Genomic DNA, 20,829 nt, shown 5'->3' with positions numbered 1-20,829 from the left:
TGGCTGGGGAACTAGTGGGGCTCTTTGAGGGTGGTCAGGGCTCTGTTTTCTGTCTTTCCATGGCCATGGAATTGGCTGCAGAATCTACCTAACTGTTGGAGACTTGGCTGCCATCTTAGCAGACCCATTAAGGATCAAACCAGGGTCCTCTAGAGCTAGAAACATAAACAGCTACAACTTGAGCTAAAGAACCATGCTGCACCCTCTGGGGCTGAAACAGAGTCGTATCCTCTGCGGATCGGTCATGCGCTCCCCAGTGGTTGACACAAAGTCCAAGCTTTTATGTTCTTAAAAAGAATGAAGCTTCCCTCACTGTCTCCTTTTTCTCACTGAGTGTCCAGGCAGAGGCTGTTCTAACACATGAAGAACTGCCTCCAGCCCTCTGTATGGAGGCTGTTGGCTCTGTCCCCAAGCAATAACATTGACATTCATGCTCTCGGCTATTTTATTGTTTAGAGGGAGGTTGGGTGAAACCTCATTGAAGCTGTTGGGCATGCTGGCTGCCTTCCAGTCAGGCTAAATGAGGGAGCAATTACAAGCTGCTGTTTAGTGATAGCCAGAATAATGGAAAGTGCCATGCTGGGGACTGATAACTGCTGCCACCCAAAGACTAGACTGATAACAAACATGGGAGCTGGGGATTGACTAGATTGCAGCTGTGCATCTGAGAAAGCAGCAGCAGAAACACAAGAGAAGCAGACAGGCAGCAAGGAAACCCCAGACACAACCAGAGAAGAATTTTTAGTGTGATCCTGAGAAACTGAGAGGGCGCTCTAGGGTAGAGTACTAGCTGGAAGAAGGTTTAGAACTGTGAGCAAAGAAACAATCACCTGCTGTCTGATTCTTGCTGTATTCAGGGAAATGGGATTTTATATACACTGTAAATAAACCTGGTTGCATCAAAGAAATACCTAACTTCATCATCAATTTCTCCTCCCAGCAGAAACAACCCACAAGATCCTGATTATTGGCTAACTGCATGGTTCAGCAGGGATAAGCATAGCAATTGGAGCCGTCCAGCTGATGTGCTCCTCCCTGGCTGTTGGGTGAATTGGGAGCCGCTGCAGGGAGGAGGCTGCTTGCTGGGGTCTGCTCTAGGCATTCAAGGCCCCAAGGCAAAGAGGAGATTCTCCCTCTACCCAGAGCCAAAAATGTCAGCTTGAGTGTCAAGTACCCAAACTGCAGGTCCAAAGCCCCAGTCACCTCCTACCCAGCTGACAAAACCTTCAGCATCCCCTAGCAACTTCTGCAAGTCAGTTGTGTGTAGCTGTGTGACAGAGTGTATCTACCCTGCACCGGCCCAGCTGGGATTGACCACACACTGTGGACTGAAAAGGCCACACTCTCTTGCCCCAGCTGGGCATGCTCCAACTGGAGATGGGCAATGAAAGGGATCAGCTCAGTCTGAGTTGGCTGAGGAAGAGAGCTGGAATATGTGGATGTGGAAGGCGCCTGCCAGGGAGTTGTTGGAGCTCCAGACTGCGGAGGCTGAACCAGTGGAACCAAAGGCAGAATCTGTGCTGACCACGGAGGACGACAGAGATGGAAGGCCACCTCCCCCAGAAGAACTGACAGAACAGGAATCAAAGATAGGAAGTGGCCCAGGGAACGTGATGGTTGAAATGGGAAACTGAGCGTGAGTCAAGGACTATCAGTTTTACAGGGCCTTGGGTCAGGATCTGGTGGAGTAGGGTGAGTCTGGGTCCTCCTACCCTGCCCTGCACCTATTGCTGGGTACAGGCACTGCCCTAAGGGTCAGGCATGACTGCCCAAGCTGTTAGGCCCTGCTGCCCTGAGAGCAGGGACAGCTGTATGAACCCTGGCCACTGGGCCACTCTGGCTGCTTAAACTGTAATTGCCTGTTTAGGATTTCCTCGACCTAATACCCTGTGACAAGCTGTGATGGGGTCTATATACTCAGTGTGGGTTTAGCACATGTTTATTTTTGGGAATTTTAATGGTGGAGCTTGCATTATGGCTTGTTCTAAATTACAGAAAGCTTTTTTTGTTTAGGCTCCCTCTTTTATTTAACATTTTTTATAGTGAATGCCCCAAGGGTTTAGTTATAGTGGCAAAATTAGTTAATTTTTTTTTTAGTTGAATGTAGTAACTACCAAAACTTTAATATGGACCAAATTGAGCTACTGTATGTGGAATTATTTTAGTTTTTAAAGTTTTAAATACCTTTAAGCAATATTTTTGAATTACATTTACTTTTTTGGGGGTGGGTGGGGGTTATTTTGATTATTTTACCCTTTACCTTTTTGGGGTGAGGTTTTGTTTTTTACCATGATGTATAAGCACTTTTATTTGAATGTTATTGCTTTAACAAAAGGTACTTTGGGTTTTAATTGTTTTACCTGGCTTTTTTAGTAATCAATTGAATGCTGCCTACCAGCCTTATCAAATTATTTTTAAAAGGCCTATAAAACTGTAAAGCCCTTTATTGTACCTCAATAAAAGATATCACTTACCCAATAGGTAACAGTTTCCAGTAAAACTTAATATAAAATTTAAACAAACACTATTAAAAAAGCAAGGAACTATGTAAATTCTTGTGTGGCTCAAAACAATAAATTATACAAAATCAAAAATAATGTATTTAAAATTAACCTCAAAAAATCATGTCCTAAAGTCTAAATGGGTTAAACCATTTTCCATCATAAATAAAATTTCACCTACTGTAGTGCAAATTAACAAAAAACAAAAAAAGTTACATCACAATTAAAGTTATGGCCTAAAAATTAAATGTTCCTTTCTTTTTCTTTTAGTTTATCTTACCCCTCTTCCCCCCCCCCCCCACAAAAAGCCCAATGGTACCAAAAATTATCCTGTAGAAACCTTACATTTAAAGTGTAAATATGGTGCTACAATTTTTGTATTAGGTTTATTGCTTACGCTTGCTTTGCTTTGCATTTTGTGCTTGGTAAAAAAAAAATACGTGTTGTGCATTATATTTAACCCCCCCTCCCAAAAAAAAAACAAATCTCAAGCAAAAACAAAAAAGGTTAGTGTAAGTATTTAAAATAATAGGGCCAAAAGCATAGAATGTTGTTCCTATGGAATAAAGCCATGGCTTCAATATTAAAAATCCTCATAATTAAAATAAAAATAAGGGTTTTGGCTTTTATGGTTTTTTAAATATTTTAAAACATTGAAAAATACATAAATATGCATATAAAAGCACCTCTAAAATAAAAGTATAAATAAAAAAGTTATACGTTCAACTATTTGTAAAACAAGCTAAAAAAACCCAAAACCAAACAAAACCAAATTTAAAAAAAACTAACTTTGACAATAAAATTTAAAATATGGTTAAAAAATGGCAAAAATGTAACAAATATCTAAAGCCAAAAAATTTAAAAAAGCAATAATATTTATACATAGTAAAAAAAAAAAGTCACTTAAGGTTTAAATTTAGTTACAATAAAAACAATCTAAATATAAGTCCTCTAAACTGTACCTTTTTAAAGTTTAAAATTTAATGTAATCACCCTAAATGTAGCTAATAAACAAAAATTGGCTAATACTCGTGTAAAATAAGTCAATGGCTCTTAAATTATAAAAATATGGTATAATAGCAAATCCTTCCATAATAATAAAATTAAGTTGTTTAAAATATATTGGTTGTTTTTTTGTTTATTAATCAAATACCAGTAAACAAAATTGCACCTAAAATCATGGGAAACAAGCACCCATATTAAAAAAAAAAAGTAATCAAAGCCCCAACTATTGTAAATCAAACTGGTTTAAAAAAAGCACAAGTGAATATAAGTGCACAACATCCAAAATGTATGCCATATGCCTTGCCTCTATTACAAGTGTGGCAACAACAATAAAAAAACAAAATTATACAAAATAAAAGGTATAAAAATATATCCTAGGTAGTATTAAAGCTAAAGATAAAGTTTTGAACTCACTTAATTTGAAAACGTTACCAAAAAATAGTCAGCTTTGGGTAAAATTTTGGGGGTTATACAAACACATATAACACAAAATATTGGTGTATTGTCAAACCAAAAAATAAAATGTTTAAAACTCGAATTAAAACCAGCCCAAGCCTTAAAGTCTCTAAATATAAATCTATTTGGTGTGTCGAAAAATTAACAATAAAACTATACTAGCAATACAATGTGTACAAATGCAAACTTATAAAATACAATACATACAAAAATGGCTAATCTGCTAAGTAATGAGCAATGGCCTTTTAAAGAATTCAAAAATCCCCATTCATAAAATCAACAAATTACAAAATAAAAAAAAATTAAATTGAATTAAAATCAAGCCACTCTATTTTAAAAAAAAAAAAGGTTAAAAGGCAAAATGCTGTTATATAATACAAAAGCAGGGGGGGGGAAAGCAGTGATAACCTAGGTGTTGCAAAAATTATTAAGTTATGGCAAATAAAATAAGTAAAACACACTTAATTAAAAATATTATAAATTAGTAAAATTAACAAAACGTAAAAACAAAGCAAATGAGTGTGCCCACAACTAACTTGGTCCCTAAAAAAAGTCATTTAAACCATTAAAGCAAACAAAGTATCATGCAATATTTAGCCTCTGAGGGCATAAAAGTGTTTAATTTAGGCAATAAGTATTTGTGTAATAACCACTAAAAAACATTTATTTTTTAAAAAATAACAAAAAAGGCCCAATTAAGTCATGTAAATGTAATGTAACAAAGGTCATTATTAATAAAATTATTTACTAAGGTCCTCTATTTAAAAAAAAAAAAGGTTTAAAAACCAAAATGTAAACTGGTTCTTAATTTAAAAATACATTAAAGAATTTAAAAATTAATAAAAGCAAAAAAAAAAATCAGGCAATATGCAAAAAAGCAAACATTTTAATCCACAATGGTCAAATATTTAAAAAAATTATCATAATATAATTTTTAAAATAGTCTCCTGGTGTCACAGCCCTTCTAAATTTAATGCTACATCCTATTGTAATATTCTTTGCATTAATAATTTTGTTAACCTTTTTATGCTATGTATACTGCCAAATAAAACAACAAATTTTTAAAGCAAGTAATAAATAAAATTAAATTGCTTGCAAAATTTATAAAGTAATACATGATGATTGCCATTCATTATTGTATCAAAAGGGGGGAATGTTGGAATATATCAATATACATTGTAATTCCTATATCCATGTAATGTGTTAAGTCATTGAGGCCTGGTATAAATGATGCGTGCTTAAGATAAATGCATGCGTTGCAAGTTAACAACCGAAGCAAGGACTTAAGGTCAAGAACTATTAAAAATCTTTGTGCAAAAACAATCTATGTTCCAAAAAAGAAACCCCTACTGGCCCCAGCCAGGGATTCTTAAAGAAGACCCTAAATCCAGGAGATCTAGGACTGATTAGCTCCACTGGAAGCCAGGAACTTCTACTTCCCCATTATCCCAAAGGGGACAGACACTACTGAGGACCCAGCTAGGAGGGGTCAGTCCTTGGCACATGCAGAGTTGGGTGTGATGGCATAAGGGGAGATGGAGCCAGGTGGGTGTAGTTCCTTGTCCCACCACAAGGGGATGCTAAAATAAAGACGCCTATACTTATTCAGCCTGTGTCTTCACTTCAGAGTTGGCCTGAGCTCTTACCTGATATTTCTCCAACTCCATTCCTGTCCATACACAGTCAGCTCACCCAGACTTAGTGGAGCATTACACCTAGGCTGGCTAGCTCAGCGGGGGCTGTGGTTAAGAGTCCAGGTGTTGCTTTCACTTAGGCTGGTAACCCACCACTGCAGTGAGGATGCAGGCTAAACCACTAAAATGCTGCTAGTCCTCCAACACTGTCCCCTGATTCCCCATGCTTTACCCAGGACAGACACGTTCTCCCACACTTCCCCGGAAAAGACTCCTAGAGCAGCTCAGCTGATTGCAGCTCAAAGAACCATGGGATGTGCCCCCAGGAGTCCTGGCAAGACACAGAGGTAAGTGCAGCACACCCAAGGACACAGTAGCTTGGGTAGCGCTTTGCAGTGTGGCGGCTCACACTGGCCAATCACCTGAGTTAAGGCTGCAGTGAAGACTACCTCATCATGGCTCTCTGTCCCCCTCTACTGGCCAGATCACAGAAAGGTTTAGGACTCTATACTTGGCGCCTTGGAACCAACATAGCACAGGCATATCAAGAGACCCCTACAACCAATGATCCACCCATGGGTGTCATGTTCAATAAGCATCATCAATACATCTGGGCATATGGAAGATCTGAGCTTAGTTTCTCCATAGTTAGGGTTGCAACAAGCTTCCAGTTGAAGCCCCAGTCTGGCTTCTTCCCCTCCCTCTATAACTTGAGCTTGGAAAAATGGTTTGCCCTGAAAATCATCTGATGTACTCCGAAAGTGACAGAGAATGTTTGTGGATATTCTGAAGACTATTAATCAAAGTGTTCTTGAGTTGCAGATTCTTCCACAATTACACTTGTTTGAAATTGATTTTCATCTAGGGTGATCAGACAGCAAATGTGAAAAATCGGAACAGGTGGTGGGGGGTAATAGGAGGCTATATAAGAAAAAGACTCAAAAATTGGGACTGTCCCTATAAATCAGGACATCTGGTCACAACTACTTTCATCTTTAATTTTTCTTTGTTTCCCTCTAATCACCAAAGGCTTGGGGGGGAGTCAAGCGACCTACAGAAGCTAGCAGCTGCATTTCCCACGGAGCCAATAAAATCACCATCTAAAACAGCAGGATGCTGCATAAAACAGAACTTCACAATGACAGAAACCCCTTGGTTAGAAACTGAGAATTGGGGGCTCATTCTGGTCAGGAGAAACCCCATTAAATTCACCAGAGTGTCAAGTCTTAGAGAAATTGTCACCAATCTCCAATGTTGACATGCTGCACTGATATAAAGCAGAAGCCATTTTTACCAGCATGGTAGCCTGATTCTCTTTCTATAATCAGTGATGTGGGTTTTTTACAAGGTTAGGTGGCTGAAGCTGACCTTAAACTCAAATCTTCCCTGCTTCACCTGGGTTTGGGATGGACAGCCCCATTATGGTGCAGCACGGTATGAGGCATCCAAGAGAAACCTTTAGAAGAACCCTTAGCATGGAAAGGAGACCAGTTGATCTCAACACTGCAGAGCTGTTGGAAGACCAAGGAATGGAAGTGACTGGTGTCCGGCCCTGTAAACCAACACTGGCACAGGAAGGATGTAATGTAATTACAGCAGTGCAGTTTAGCTTCTGTAAACATACCGGGAAGACATGGGACTAGCTGAGGAGTGAGGTGGTACTTTACTGTGAGTAAAGCTGGTACAATCTCTCCCCAGTATGTTAACAAACACTTCTATGAACTGCTGCACCCTCCTGAAGAGAAGCACCGTCCTACCCCCATCAGAGTTCCTTGCTAAATTTAAAGCTCTCAGATTAACCGAAAATACATCCCAAACTTGAGCTGGTACGCTGCTCTGATTGAAATCCAGATAGTAAACAGCACCGAGCCAGTAGAGGTACAGGCCTTGATGGTTTTGCCATCAATTTTTATAAGGAATTTTCTAATCCCACCACCCTCGAGTAACACAAAATATAATTACTCCAAACTAACAAGGACCTTTTTACCTACTCTTAATGAGTCTGTAATTATTGCCTTCCCAATACTGATAATCACTTGGAACTGTGGATCTCTCCCCCACTCCCCATCTCCCCCTTTAATACACTTGGCACAGTTCTTCTCAAGGTGTTTGTTAACTGACCGGCCCTTTCCTCCTTACAGTTATGATACATACACACTGGTCTGGGTTTATACAACATGTGGCAGCTAGCAACAATGTAAGGCAAGTATAGACATTATTTGCTTCCTACAGTGGTGCAGAATTGATGCCTTCTTTTGAGGCCTTCACACAGAGAAGGCATCTGACTGTGTCTCCTGGGATTTTTATTTACAACCCTAGAAGAATTTAATTTTCATCCTAAATCTTGTGTGTGGATCAATGTGTTTGATCAAGCTCTACCTGCAACAGCCATGACTAATAACGTACAATCAGAGCCCTCCATGCTGGCAAGAGGGACCAGACAAAGCTGCCATTTATCTCCCTTTTTATATGCAATCAGTCTGGGAATCCTTTACCCCTGTCCATGGATCATCTTCACCTCTCACAGGAATTGAAATTGGCAACCGCCATGAAAAAAACATTCACTTTTTGTCGATGAGCTGCTAATATATTTAAGCCCTCTCCAAAACTCTGTAACACAGAACATAAGAACAGCCATACTGGCTCAGACTAAAGGTCTATCAAGCCCACTATCCTATCTTCTGACAGTGGCCAATGCCAGGTGCCCCAGAGGGAATGAGCAGAACAGATATCGTCAAGTGATTCATCCCCTGTCGCCCATTTCCAGCTTCTCCATGAATTTATCTAGTTCTTTTTTGAACCCTGTTATAGTCTTGGCCTTCACAACATCCTCTTGCAAAAAATTCCACAAGTTGACTGTGTGAAGAAATACTTCCTTTTGTTTGTTTTAAACCTGCTGTCTATTAATTTCATTTGGTGACACCTAGTTCTTGTGTTATGAAAAGGAGTAAATAACACTTCCTTATTTACAAAAAGAAAAGGAGGACTTGTGGCACCTTAGAGACTAACAAATTTATTTGAGCATAAGCTAAGCATGTAATCCTCCCCCAGCTGTGCATGTATAACACAGAACGTTGTATGTAGTGGGTTAACTGTTTTCTAGCTATTGCCCCTTCCTGTCTGATTCTTAAATATTCTGCATGCCCGTCTTTGTCTGGACATGGTATAAGCACTACTAATCACCAGTGGCAATTGTACTCCTGTAGAGTGGCCTTTATTGATGTATATTTTATTTCCAGATGTGTGTTGTAGGGGAAGGAAATAATAAAAAGATTACCCAGCTTAAAAAGAAAAGGAGTACTTGTGGCACCTTAGGGTATGTCTACACTACAAAATTAGGTCGAATTTATAGAAGTCGGTTTTTTAGAAATCGGTTTTATATATTCGAGTGTGTGTGTCCCCACAGAAAATGCTCTAAGTGCATTAAGTGCATTAACTCGGTGGAGCGCTTCCACAGTACCGAGGCTAGAGTCGACTTCCGGAGCGTTGCACTGTGGGTAGCTATCCCACAGTTCCTGCAGTCTCCGCTGCCCATTGGAATTCTGGGTTGAGATCCCAATGCCTGATGGGGCTAAAACATTGTCGCGGGTGGTTCTGGGTACATATCGTCAGCCCCCCGCTCCCTCCCTCCCCCCGTGAAAGCAAGGGCAGACAATCATTTCGCGCCTTTTTTCCTGAGTTACCTGTGCAGACGCCATACCACGGCAAGCATGGAGCCCGCTCAGGTAACCGTCACCCTATGTCTCCTGGGTGCTGGCAGACGTGGTACAGCATTGCTACACAGTAGCAGCAACCCCTTGCCTTGTGGCAGCAGACAGTACAGTACGACTGGTAGCCGTCATCGTCATGTCTGAGGTGCTCCTGGTTGCCTCTGTGAGGTCGATCAGGAGCGCCTGGGCAGACATGGGTGCAGGGACTAAATTTGGAGTGACTTGAGCAGGTCATTCTCTTTAGTCCTGCAGTCAGTCCTATTGAACCGTCTTATGGTGAGCGGGCAGGCGATACGGACTGCTAGCAGTCGTACTGTACCATCTTCTGCCGAGCAGCCATGAGATGTGGATGGCATGCAGTCCTTCTGCACTGTCTGCTGCCAGCCAAAGATGTAAAAGATAGATGGAGTGGATCAAAACAAGAAATAGACCAGATTTGTTTTGTACTCATTTGCTTCCCCCCATCCCCTGTCTAGGGGACTCATTCTTCTAGATCACACTGCAGTCACTCACAGAGAAGGTGCAGCGAGGTAAATCTAGCCATGTATCAATCAGAGGCCAGGCTAACCTTCTTGTTCCAATAAGGACAATAACTTAGGTGCACCATTTCTTATTGGAACCCTCCGTGAAGTCCTGCCTGAAATACTCCTTGATGTAAAGCCACCCCCTTTGTTGATTTTAGCTCCCTGAAGCCAACCCTGTAAGCGCCCCTCCCAGCGTCAGAGCAATGGCAAACAATCGGGCATCTGAGAGTGCTGTCCAGAGCAGTCACAATGGAGCACTCTGATGGGGCTAAAACATTGTCGCGGGTGCTTCTGGGTACGTGTCGTCAGGCCCCCGTTCCCTCCCTCCCTCCGTGAAAGCAAGGGCAGACAATCATTTCGCGCCTTTTTTCCTGAGTTACCTGTGCAGACGCCATACCACGGCAAGCATGGAGCCAGCTCAGGTAACCGTCACCCTATGTCTCCTGGGTGCTGGCAGACGCGGTACGGCTTTGCTGCACAGTAGCAGCAACCCATTGCCTTCTGGCAGCAGACGGTGCAATACGATTGGTAGTCGTCCTCGTCGTGTCCGAGGTGCTCCTGGCCACGTCGGCTGGGAGCGCTTGGGCAGACATGGGCGCAGGGACTACATTTGGAGTGACTTGAGCAGGTCATTCTCTTTAGTCCTGCAGTCAGTCCTATTGAACTGTCTTATGGTGAGCAGGCAGGCGATACGGACTGCTAACAGTCGTACTGTACCATCTTCTGCCAGGCAGGCAAGAGATGAGGATTGCTAGCAGTCGTATTGTACCATCTTATGCCAGGCAGGCAAGAGATGAAGATGGCTAGCAGTCGTACTGTACCATCTTCTGCCGAGCAGCCATGAGATGTGGATGGCATGCAGTCCTTCTGCACCGTCTGCTGCAAGCCAAAGATATAAAAGATAGATGGAGTGGGTCAGAACAAGAAATAGACCAGATTTGTTTTGTACTCATTTGCCTCCTCCCCTGTCTAGATCACACTGCAGTCACTCACAGAGAAGGTGCAGCGAGGTAAATCTAGCCATGTATCAATCAGAGGCCAGGCTAACCTCCTTGTTCCAATAACAACGATAACTTAGGTGCACCATTTCTTATTGGAACCCTCCGTGCAGTCCTGCCTGAAATACTCCTTGATGTACAGGCACACCCTTTGTTGATTTTAGCTCCCTGAAGCCAACCCTGTAAGCCGTGTCGTCAGTCGCCCCTCCCTCCGTCAGAGCAACGGCAGACAATCGTTCCGCGCCTTTTTTCTGTGCGGACGCCATACCACGGCAAGCATGGAGCCCGCTCAGCTCACTTTGGCAATTAGGAGCACATTAACCACCACACGCATTATTCAGCAGTATATGCAGCACCAGAACATGGCAACGCGATACCGGGCAAGGAGGCGACGTCAGCGCGGTCCCGTGAGTGATCAGGACACGGACACAGATTTCTCTGAAAGCATGGGCCCTGACAATGCATGCATCATGGTGCTAATGGGGCAGGTTCATGCTGTGGAACGCCGATTCTGGGCTCGGGAAACAAGCACAGACTGGTGGGACTGCATAGTGTTGCAGGTCTGGGACGATTCCCAGTGGCTGCGAAACTTTCGCGTGCGTAGGGGCACTTTCATGGAACTTTGTGACTTGCTTTCCCCTGCCCTGAAGCGCATGAATACCAAGATGAGAGCAGCCCTCACAGTTGAGAAGCGAGTGGCGATAGCCCTGTGGAAGCTTGCAACGCCAGACAGCTACCGGTCAGTTGGGAATCAATTTGGAGTGGGCAAATCTACTGTGGGGGCTGCTGTGATGCAAGTAGCCCACGCAATCAAAGATCTGCTGATATCAAGGGTAGTGACCCTGGGAAATGTGCAGGTCATAGTGGATGGCTTTGCTGCAATGGGATTCCCTAACTGTGGTGGGGCCATAGACGGAACCCATATCCCTATCTTGGCACCGGAGCACCAAGCCGCCGAGTACATAAACCGCAAGGGGTACTTTTCGATAGTGCTGCAAGCTCTGGTGGATCACAAGGGACGTTTCACCAACATCAACGTGGGATGGCCGGGAAAGGTACATGACGCTCGCATCTTCAGGAACTCTGGTCTGTTTCAAAAGCTGCAGGAAGGGACTTTATTCCCAGACCAGAAAATAACTGTTGGGGATGTTGAAATGCCTATATGTATCCTTGGGGACCCAGCCTACCCCTTAATGCCATGGCTCATGAAGCCGTACACAGGCAGCCTGGACAGTAGTCAGGAGCTGTTCAACTACAGGCTGAGCAAGTGCAGAATGGTGGTAGAAAGGGGGTAGAATGGGGTAGTGGTGGCTGAACCCCCTAAAATGGCATGCAGCTCATCATAGAAGCGGCATGTTTGGGGCTCTGACCCAGAGCGGCTGTTCGCCTCTCTGGTTTTCTGGTAGGCTTGCCTCAACTCCTTCAGTTTCACGCGGCACTGCTTCGGGTCCCTGTTATGGCCTCTGTCCTTCATGCCCTGGGAGATTTTCAGAAAGGTTTTGGCATTTTGAAAACTGGAACGGAGTTCTGATAGCACGGATTCCTCTCCCCAAACAGTGATCAGATCCCGTACCTCCCGTTCGGTCCATGCTGGAGCTCTTTTGCGATTCTGGGACTCCATCATGGTCACCTGTGCTGATGAGCTCTGCATGGTCACCTGCAGCTTGCCACGCTGGCCAAACAGGAAATGAGATTCAAAAGTTCGCGGTTCTTTTCCTGTCTACCTGGCCAGTGCATCTGAGTTGAGAGTGCTGTCCAGAGCGGTCAGAATGGAGCACTCTGGGATAGCTCCCGGAGGCCAATACCATCGAATTGTGTCCACAGTACCCCAAATTCGAGCCGGCAACATCGATTTAAGCGCTAATCCACTTGTCAGGGGTGGAGTAAGGAAATCGATTTTAAGAGCCCTTTAAGTCGAAATAAAGGGCTTCATTGTGTGGACGGGTGCAGGTTTAAATCGATTTAACGCTGCTAAATTCGACCTAAAGTCCTAGTGTAGACCAGGGCTTAGAGACTAACCAATTTATTTGAGCATAAGCTTTCGTGAACTACAGCTCACTTCATCGTGAGCTGTAGCGCACAAAAGCTTATGCTCAAACAAATTGGTTAGTCTCTAAGGTGCCACAAGTACTCCTTTTCTTTTTGCGAATACAGACTAACACGGCTGCTACTCTGAAACCAGTTTAAAAAGAACCCTTTCAACTTTCCACCTCGTTAAATCTCCTTGAAAACTTATGTATCAGCCACATATTAAAGAAAATAGGTTGCACTCACTATTTAGGAACTCTGCACCCAATCCTAAATAGATCCAACTCCTTTGGGACAATGCAGATCACTAAGCCCTGGAGAAAGCGAGGGAGTTCTGGGGACAAAGCATTCTCCGCTGAGGGTATCGGACTACAAAGGAGATCAGGCAAAACCAGTGTCTATCTTTGGGAAACGCTGCAAAACCTTCCTCTTTGGAAAAGCCTGTCCACCATCGTGCGAATATTCACAACACCGACAACCCCTTCTAGCCAGCTCCCCACCCAGCCCCAAAAACCTGTAACAAACAAACAAATCAACCAAACAAACAAAAATAACAAAATACTGCAGGCAGAGTTTTAGCTGCCTAAAGAGTGTAGCTGCCAGAAAAAGCCAGAGCCTGCCTGAAGTTCCCTTGGGACTTTGCTACTGCTATTAGTTTTATGGGACGGGTCCTCGGGTACGAAGGTGATGGACAGCAGTATAAAACCTTTAGATCAGTGGTGAGCAAACTTTTAGGCCTGAGGGCTGTATCTGGGTATGGAAAATGTATGGCAGGCCATGAATGCCTGGTGGGGGAGGGGGAATTTATGGGGTGTAGCATGCGGGAGCTCTATAAGGGATGTTACCGAGGTGGGAGGAGGAGGGACTCATGGGGTGTGGCGCAGAGGAGGCTCTACAGAGGCAGTACTGGTGACTCCTAGGGGTCCTGCTGGCAGTGACACCAAGGCATCTGTTCCAGGCACCGCCACGGGCAGAGGCACCCTAGCTGGGTGGGGTGTGGCCCCTGGGTAGTGTTGAGGCTCTTGAGGGTGGGGCCATAGGAGACCGGGAGGGGATTGGGCGTGCTGCCGCGTGGGGGGGGGGGGGGGCTGCCGTGTAGAGCCAGGGTTCTGATCCCGGAAACAGCACGGTGAAGTCCCTGTGCAGTGTGGCTCTGGGTGCCAGAAGATGGTGCTCATAAAGGGAATTGTGAGTCGGGGACTGGGGAGCGCTGGGCGGGTGCAGCAGGGAAGCTCCCGACCCTGCTCCCCAGCAGGAGCTCAAGGGCCAGATAAAAATGTGTGATGGGCCGGAAGTGGCCACGGGCCATAGTTTGCCCACCCTGGTCTAAAATATAATTTGGTCCCATCTCCACTGCAAGACACAGCCTACCCCATTGGAGACAATGTTGTTGTGATAGGAATTAGAGGGGATGGGCACTTAAATTCCTCTCTCCTTCTACCAGTCTGTAGCCCTGTGCTGTGCTCTGGGATAGAGTTTGTTAAAGCCATTCTGCAAGGTCAAGTTGTAGCTCATTGTGTCCTCTAAGAGGGGCTGGGTCTGTCAAGTGTCCCATCAGGAAGTTTCAGAGCTTGGACAGCCTGTTCAAACAGTCCTGGCCCCTCGCCAGCAGCTGACTCACCTCCATGTGACTCAGCCCACTTCACACCTTGTTACCAAAGTTATTTTTGTCACAATAGAAGGAGCGTTTGGGCCTAATCCTGCTTCCACTGAAGTCTCCAGCAAAACACCCATTAACTTCAAATGAGAGCAGGATCAGGCCCTTTATTCCTCAATGACACCAGAGTGTTGTATGACCTTACGGTCTTCTCCGTGGTTGGCACTAGCAGGCAGAGTTGCTGGAAGGACAATACTGGCACAGTCCAGAGATAACAGAACTTGTAGTTCTTACTGAGAGATGGGCCAGAAGCAGGAAGCCTCTTCATTCTGGCAAACTAGAGGCATGTGTTTTCTAATTATAGTGCATGCTTTACAACCCATAAGGTTAACTCCAGACCTCCTCAGAGAATCAGTCCCAACCAGTGCCCCTTGATCAGAGTCCTGTGCCGCAATAATATTCCATACCAATTTAAGCTTGTCAGTTTCTACAGTGATTTGCCAATTTCCCATTACATCCAGTTTTTGGCCATTTGGCCTTCTGACCACCCCAGAGTAAGGAGTTGATTTCTGTGGTCTCTCCCTGGCAGGTTCTTTTCATCATCTGTCAGATTACACAGACACTTGTGCTCCAGAATGAGAGAGGATCTGACATGGGGATCTCCCAACCTTCCCAGGCTGATAGATCCCACTCCCCACAGCAGCACGCAGATATGCTCAGGCCTAAAATTTGCCAACAGATAGCTTGAGGCGCTATTTCCTGCACTGGTCTGTCCAGGAGCAGTTTAAGTCCATGCACAATCCTCTTTGAAATGTCCATACTGTCCGCGTCTCCAGCAGGCCCGATCCCTCACAGCATTCAGGAATTCACTTTGATGCCCCCAGTGAATCCCAGTCAGGGGGTTGCCTCATTTCTCTTGACTGAAAATCTGCTTGTCTCAATCTCAGTACCCTTTGTGGCTGTGGGGCTACCAGCTGCCTTCCCATCTGGAGCTGTCTGACTTTCCGGTCAGTATTTCCACTGCTTCCTGCAGACTTGTAATTCTATTGTTGATTCCTTCCCATTCATTGCTGCATCCCTGAGCTCTGGCCCTGGATCCTCAGATGCTTGTCCAACTCGTGGTGTTGCTCCAGGTCACTTCTAGGTGATGGTTTCAGGGAGCATTTGAAGCTTTGCACTCTGTAGTTCTATCTCTGGACATCTCCTTGGCCTGCATTAGCAATGAAGTGGTCTCATTCCAGGCCATCCTGTACTGTTGTCTCCCTGCCTGGGTAGGTTTTGCTGCTATCAGCTGGAGCTGATTCCCATTATCTCTGAGGGTCTCTCTAGCCTGGTCTTTCTGGCCTGCAAATGCACCCAGAGCAGAGCCCAGTCTTCTTGTGAAGGCGTCTCAAACTGCTGCTCCAATGCCTTTTTCAGAGCAACATCAAAAAATCCACCTTCTCTCCCTCAGACTTCTAATTCATCCTTGCAGCCTGATCCAACTGTCTAGTCCAAGCACTCCAATCATCCTGTACATGGTCAGGCATAAAAACCAGGCCTTTTGGCCTGCATTTTCTAATTCCTGAGCCTCCATGCTGGATGTCACCCTCTTCATGGCGATCATCTGCCATTTTCCCTCCTTCCCCTGCTCCATGCTGATCCCACCTACTGCCACCAGCGTTGCCTGACGTGGTCACAGTAACTTGGTTACAAGAGCTTCCCAGAGTGTAATGAAGCTTCCCTTGAATAAAGCTCTTTCCCTACACAGAGTCCAATGGCTCGGTAATTCAAACGTACAAGAAATTACAGCATGCTTGTCACTGGCCTCTTTCATAAAGCCAAGCCCTCCTCAGAACTCCCTCAGGATAAGCCCTTGGTAAGAGAGTGTCTCTACCACCAACCCAGAGGGATATGCTCCTCTCAGCATCTGATGGCGGCGTGAGGGGAGCTATGAGCCAGGTTGTTATCTCCTGACACAGATGGACTGAGGAAGGCCTTCAAGATTAGGCATGATGTCCCTTTATTTTCACAATGGAGAAGTTTATGTCTATCTCTGATGCACACAGGCAGCTCCCATTGCAACACTTGGACAGGAATAATCAGGCCTAATCTCTTGGGATTTTATCACAAGTCTCTTGAGATCGGGTGTTTTTCTTAAGGCCCCAGGAATCCTGGCGTCAGGTGAGTGTGTGAGAATCTCAGCTTTCATTTTAAAAAAACCCGGTATGTTTCTGGCTTTTGTGGTTGCAGGGAGAAGCTTGAAAATGTGAATCCTCAAGACTCACAAAAGAGAAGATGAATAAAAAGAATCCCAAATTAATTATTTTTAAAACCTCCTGATTTTTAAGCTAATCTCCTGATTCTGGGGGACCAGAGTCATGGTTTTTGAATGCTTGGGGCCAGTGACACTGATTGAGACCTCTATTTTTGTGGGTGCAATTAATTGCTCCCCCAAACAAATGCAGGCCCAAATATTAGTAGTCAGACATCCAACTCCTTGCTTATGCTTGCAAATCACACAGTTCAATGCCTATTGCATGCACCCTGCAATTCACGGGGAGGGCAAAAAAAGTGGGCAAATTATTTGTGAATGCAAAACAGAGTGGACTATTGCTCCATTCAAAATCATGCTCACTGGCTCCAATGGGAGCCGTGGAGGGCAAGGTAAGGCCTTAAAGGAAAATATTTAAACAAATGTAACAAATTATATTAAATGGCAATTCATCTCATGCTTTTTGTGTCTCCAGGGCAAAGTGGCTGTTTGCTCCATACTGTGCTTCAGGCCTTACGGATCACTGACTCTACATCCATTAGGGCTTTGGGCAAGTAGCAATTCCCCAGAAGTAGTTAAAACCAAGGCGGCTGAACTCGGATGTATTAGTGCTGCCTCCCGCAAATCCAGACTGTAATCCATCAATTACCGAGCTGGTTAGTCCCTTTCTTCATCCTTTTACATCTAAATGGCACATTTTATAGTCGCCATTAAGTGATGTGATCAACATCACTTAGCTACTAAAAGAGAACTAAGTCTTGATTTAAAATTAAGTGCTGCATTTTGCCATATTCTTTATATGTAGCCAACAGAATAATTGTAGTGACATAAAAACTAATCACACAGCTCCACAATTAGGTCTTCCCTCCTAGCACTGTGATTGTCCTTAAGTACATTGAGGAAAAATTACTTCCATCTCCAAATTATCATCACATGCCCGTCTTCTTCAATACCTTGGGATAAAAAGCTATCGTTTCACATCAAGGTGGTTATTGTAAAAGAGCTTGATAATAACAGACAATAAAATGTACTCAGAGGAGTAGTTCTCTTTCCTCTTGATGTGTGGGTGATTTGCAGGCGCTGATATTTCTGAGACTCCTGTTCATACATCCTCAGAGAGGAGGTCTCTCTTTGTAACCGGGACGGGTATGTTTGTGCATGCTTCGGCCACGAGCAGTGTCTGTGCTGCCTGTCAGAGCAGGGTTAGAGGATGGGTTTTCCAAAAGGTTTCCATCGGTGTTGTAATTGGCCTAACTCTGCTCCCATTGAAGTCAACAGTAAAAACTCCCATTGACTTCAGTTAGGCTAACACAGTGCCTTTGAAACTCCCACTCCAGAACCTGAATCTCTCCTCTTATTTCCTCCTCCCTCCTGGCCCTCTCTCCAAAACACATCCTGTCCCCTCCAAACTCAGCCTGACACCTCTTCTGGGGTCCCCACACACCCACGCAGCATCCTCGCTCTCCTCATTTGTACCCATTCCAGGGCTCCCCTTGAGTGGGGTCCTCACTCCGCTCTGCTCCGGTACTATCCTTTCAGGCTGCATAGGTCTCCAAACCCACTGCTGCTGAAATGAGTGTGACTTTTGCCATTGACTTCGATGGGAGCAGGATCAGACCCTTACATGGTCAGCTCTTTGGGGCAAGTTCTAAGGACTAAATTCAACCCTGGCGTTAAGGGGCACATGTCCCACTGAAGAGAATTACATTCTGTTACCCCAGGGGTGTATGTGAGCCTGTTCAGCAAAGGGCTATGTGCATGCACGGTGCAACAGAGATAATGAATACTAACTATATCCTCAGTGAGAGAAATGCAGACAGAAAGAAACCATCCCTCTGGCCTGGGGAGGAGCCTCCTAGGGAGAGGGAGACATCTTCCAGGCAGCGGAGCCTGGCCATGCAGATCCTTTGAGGTCTGTCTTGCTTTTGGTGTTTTTCAGCTGGCTCTAGGAGAAGCACAGCTTTCTCTGGGCCCTGGGGGTGTCATTCCAGCTCCACCAGTTTTGTGCAGTCCCTGTACTTGTTTGTCAGCTGCAGGAGTCCAGGGGGAATCATTCAGTTTGTTACTCTGAAACAAATATCCCTTTCTTGCTTTGGTCAGAGACAGGGGCATGTTCTTATCTCAGGGGCAGGATATTAGATGGTCTCTTCTGTCCATCCACATGCCTCCATCGACTGGAGACATATGGGAGAGGAGCTCTGCATGTGTAACTCCCAGCACACTGTGATGTCAAGAAAGCCTTCACCCTTCAAATCTGAGCAGTGTTTATTGGATGTTAATATTTTTTAATAAAAACCTTTCCCTGCAACTGACAGCCTATTAAGGGCAAAATTCTGCTCTCAGATGCAGCCGACTCAGACAGTCTGTTCCCCTGTAACGTTCCACGCATGTGGGAGAACAGAATATCAAGTAGTAATCATTCTCTGGGCCTCAGAGAAGAAAATTCCAGCTTTTCTGTTGACAGAGGAGGGATTGGCTCCTCGCAGCTGTAGATGGAAAAGATCCATTAGATCTCCAAATCCATCTCCCACACGGGGAGATTATAATCCCTCACCAGAGAATGTATTCTATATTAAACTAGTTTTGTGCCTGAATTTAGTTTAAAGGAACTTTGATGAAGATGGACCAGGGCTCTGCTTTAAGGGACTGATTTTTGACAAATGAAGGTTTTTATTCTTTTTTTTTTTTTTTTTTTTTTTGTGGACAAGGTTAACTACCTAAAGCCAAATGACCAGGAGGTTCTTTTAATATGTGATAGTTTTAAGATTCTTGTCTCCCAGTTACACCCTTGCTCTTCATCCTAGACGTTAGCAGGATTTCACAAATGCCGAGGTGCCCAGGAACTCTAGAAAATCACAGTTGGTGCCTATCTGCCTCTTTAGGCACCAAACACCTTTAAAACTCTTTTGCACACCACCCATGCTACCTAGCTAATTTGGAGCACAGGTGTCTAACTCTGGTAAATGACCAGGTGAATGTGCACACACCTGTCGGAGGGGGGCTGGCCCGTGTAAATGAAGCAGGTCCAGCCCCCTTGGGCCACAACAGGAGCTCCCAATTTGGCTAATGAAGAGGATTGGGAGCTATAAATGATCAGGGAGAGAGACCCACTGAGGGGGAGTCTTAGTGGACCAGGGCAGACTGTTTCAGTTAGGGGTGAGAGCTTCCACAGACCAGGGGACTGGAGCAGGCCTTCCTGGAAGGAAGCAGAAGAGATGTTTCCTGTGGAAGGCCAGGGAGCAGCATAGGGGCTTTCCTGCTGACACCTGCAGGGCTGGAGAGCTGAACCCAGGGGAACAGTGAGAGGGCTGGGGGAGTAAGGGATGTTCCCCTGGGAAGGGTGGCCTCCTAGCAGAGATGCTGTAAGGGTTCCCACTGGGAGGAGGGGGTTGCACTCCAGCTGGAAGGGCTGGGGGTGGCTGACCTGGCAGAGGGGCAGATAAGGACTGAGTGTGGAGGAAGATACTGGAAAGTGACGTGTTATGTTAAGGGCCAGAGAGGGCTGAAAGCAGCAGAGGGAGATGCCTGCTGGCTCTCTGAGCTGGGGCATAGGGGAGGAGTGCCAGGGCTGAGCCGGGGCACGGAAAGGGTTGCCGGCCTGTGCCAGAGAGCTGGGCTGTGGGGAGGGATGCTGGGGCTATGCTGGGGTGTGGGGAGGGATGCTGGGGTGTGGGGTGGGATGCCTGGGCCATATTACCTGGATTCTTGCATTTGGACTTATGCACACAGGGCTTTCTTCTGTAAAAATTAACCCCACAAGGGTCATTTGCGCTATTTAGACTATTTCTGGTGACTCAGAAGGAGGGAAACTGAGGCAGGCACACTTGTGCTGCCGCCTGCTGCCGGAGAGCACTCCAGGTGGGCCGCCCTATGAAACGCACATACTCATTAATATTCCACCGCCCAGTCTCTCTAGATGGGGTTAAAGCAGGTTAGCCAAGGGGCACAGATTTTGATGGGATGTTCACGACAGCCGGTGAGGACATTCACTGTCCAATGACATTGTCTTGTAGGGTTTGCACCTTGGATGCTTTTACTCAATGCTGATATTGATTTGGAGGTTGTTCAAGCACCAAATCATCTCTACTCAGCAGTTTGTGGACACACGTGCCAGGGTCGCTG

The sequence above is a fragment of the Caretta caretta genome, chromosome 8 (genome assembly GCF_965140235.1).
Source record: "Caretta caretta isolate rCarCar2 chromosome 8, rCarCar1.hap1, whole genome shotgun sequence".
Classification (NCBI taxonomy): domain Eukaryota; kingdom Metazoa; phylum Chordata; order Testudines; family Cheloniidae; genus Caretta; species Caretta caretta.
Note: the sequence above shows the minus strand (reverse complement) of the source record.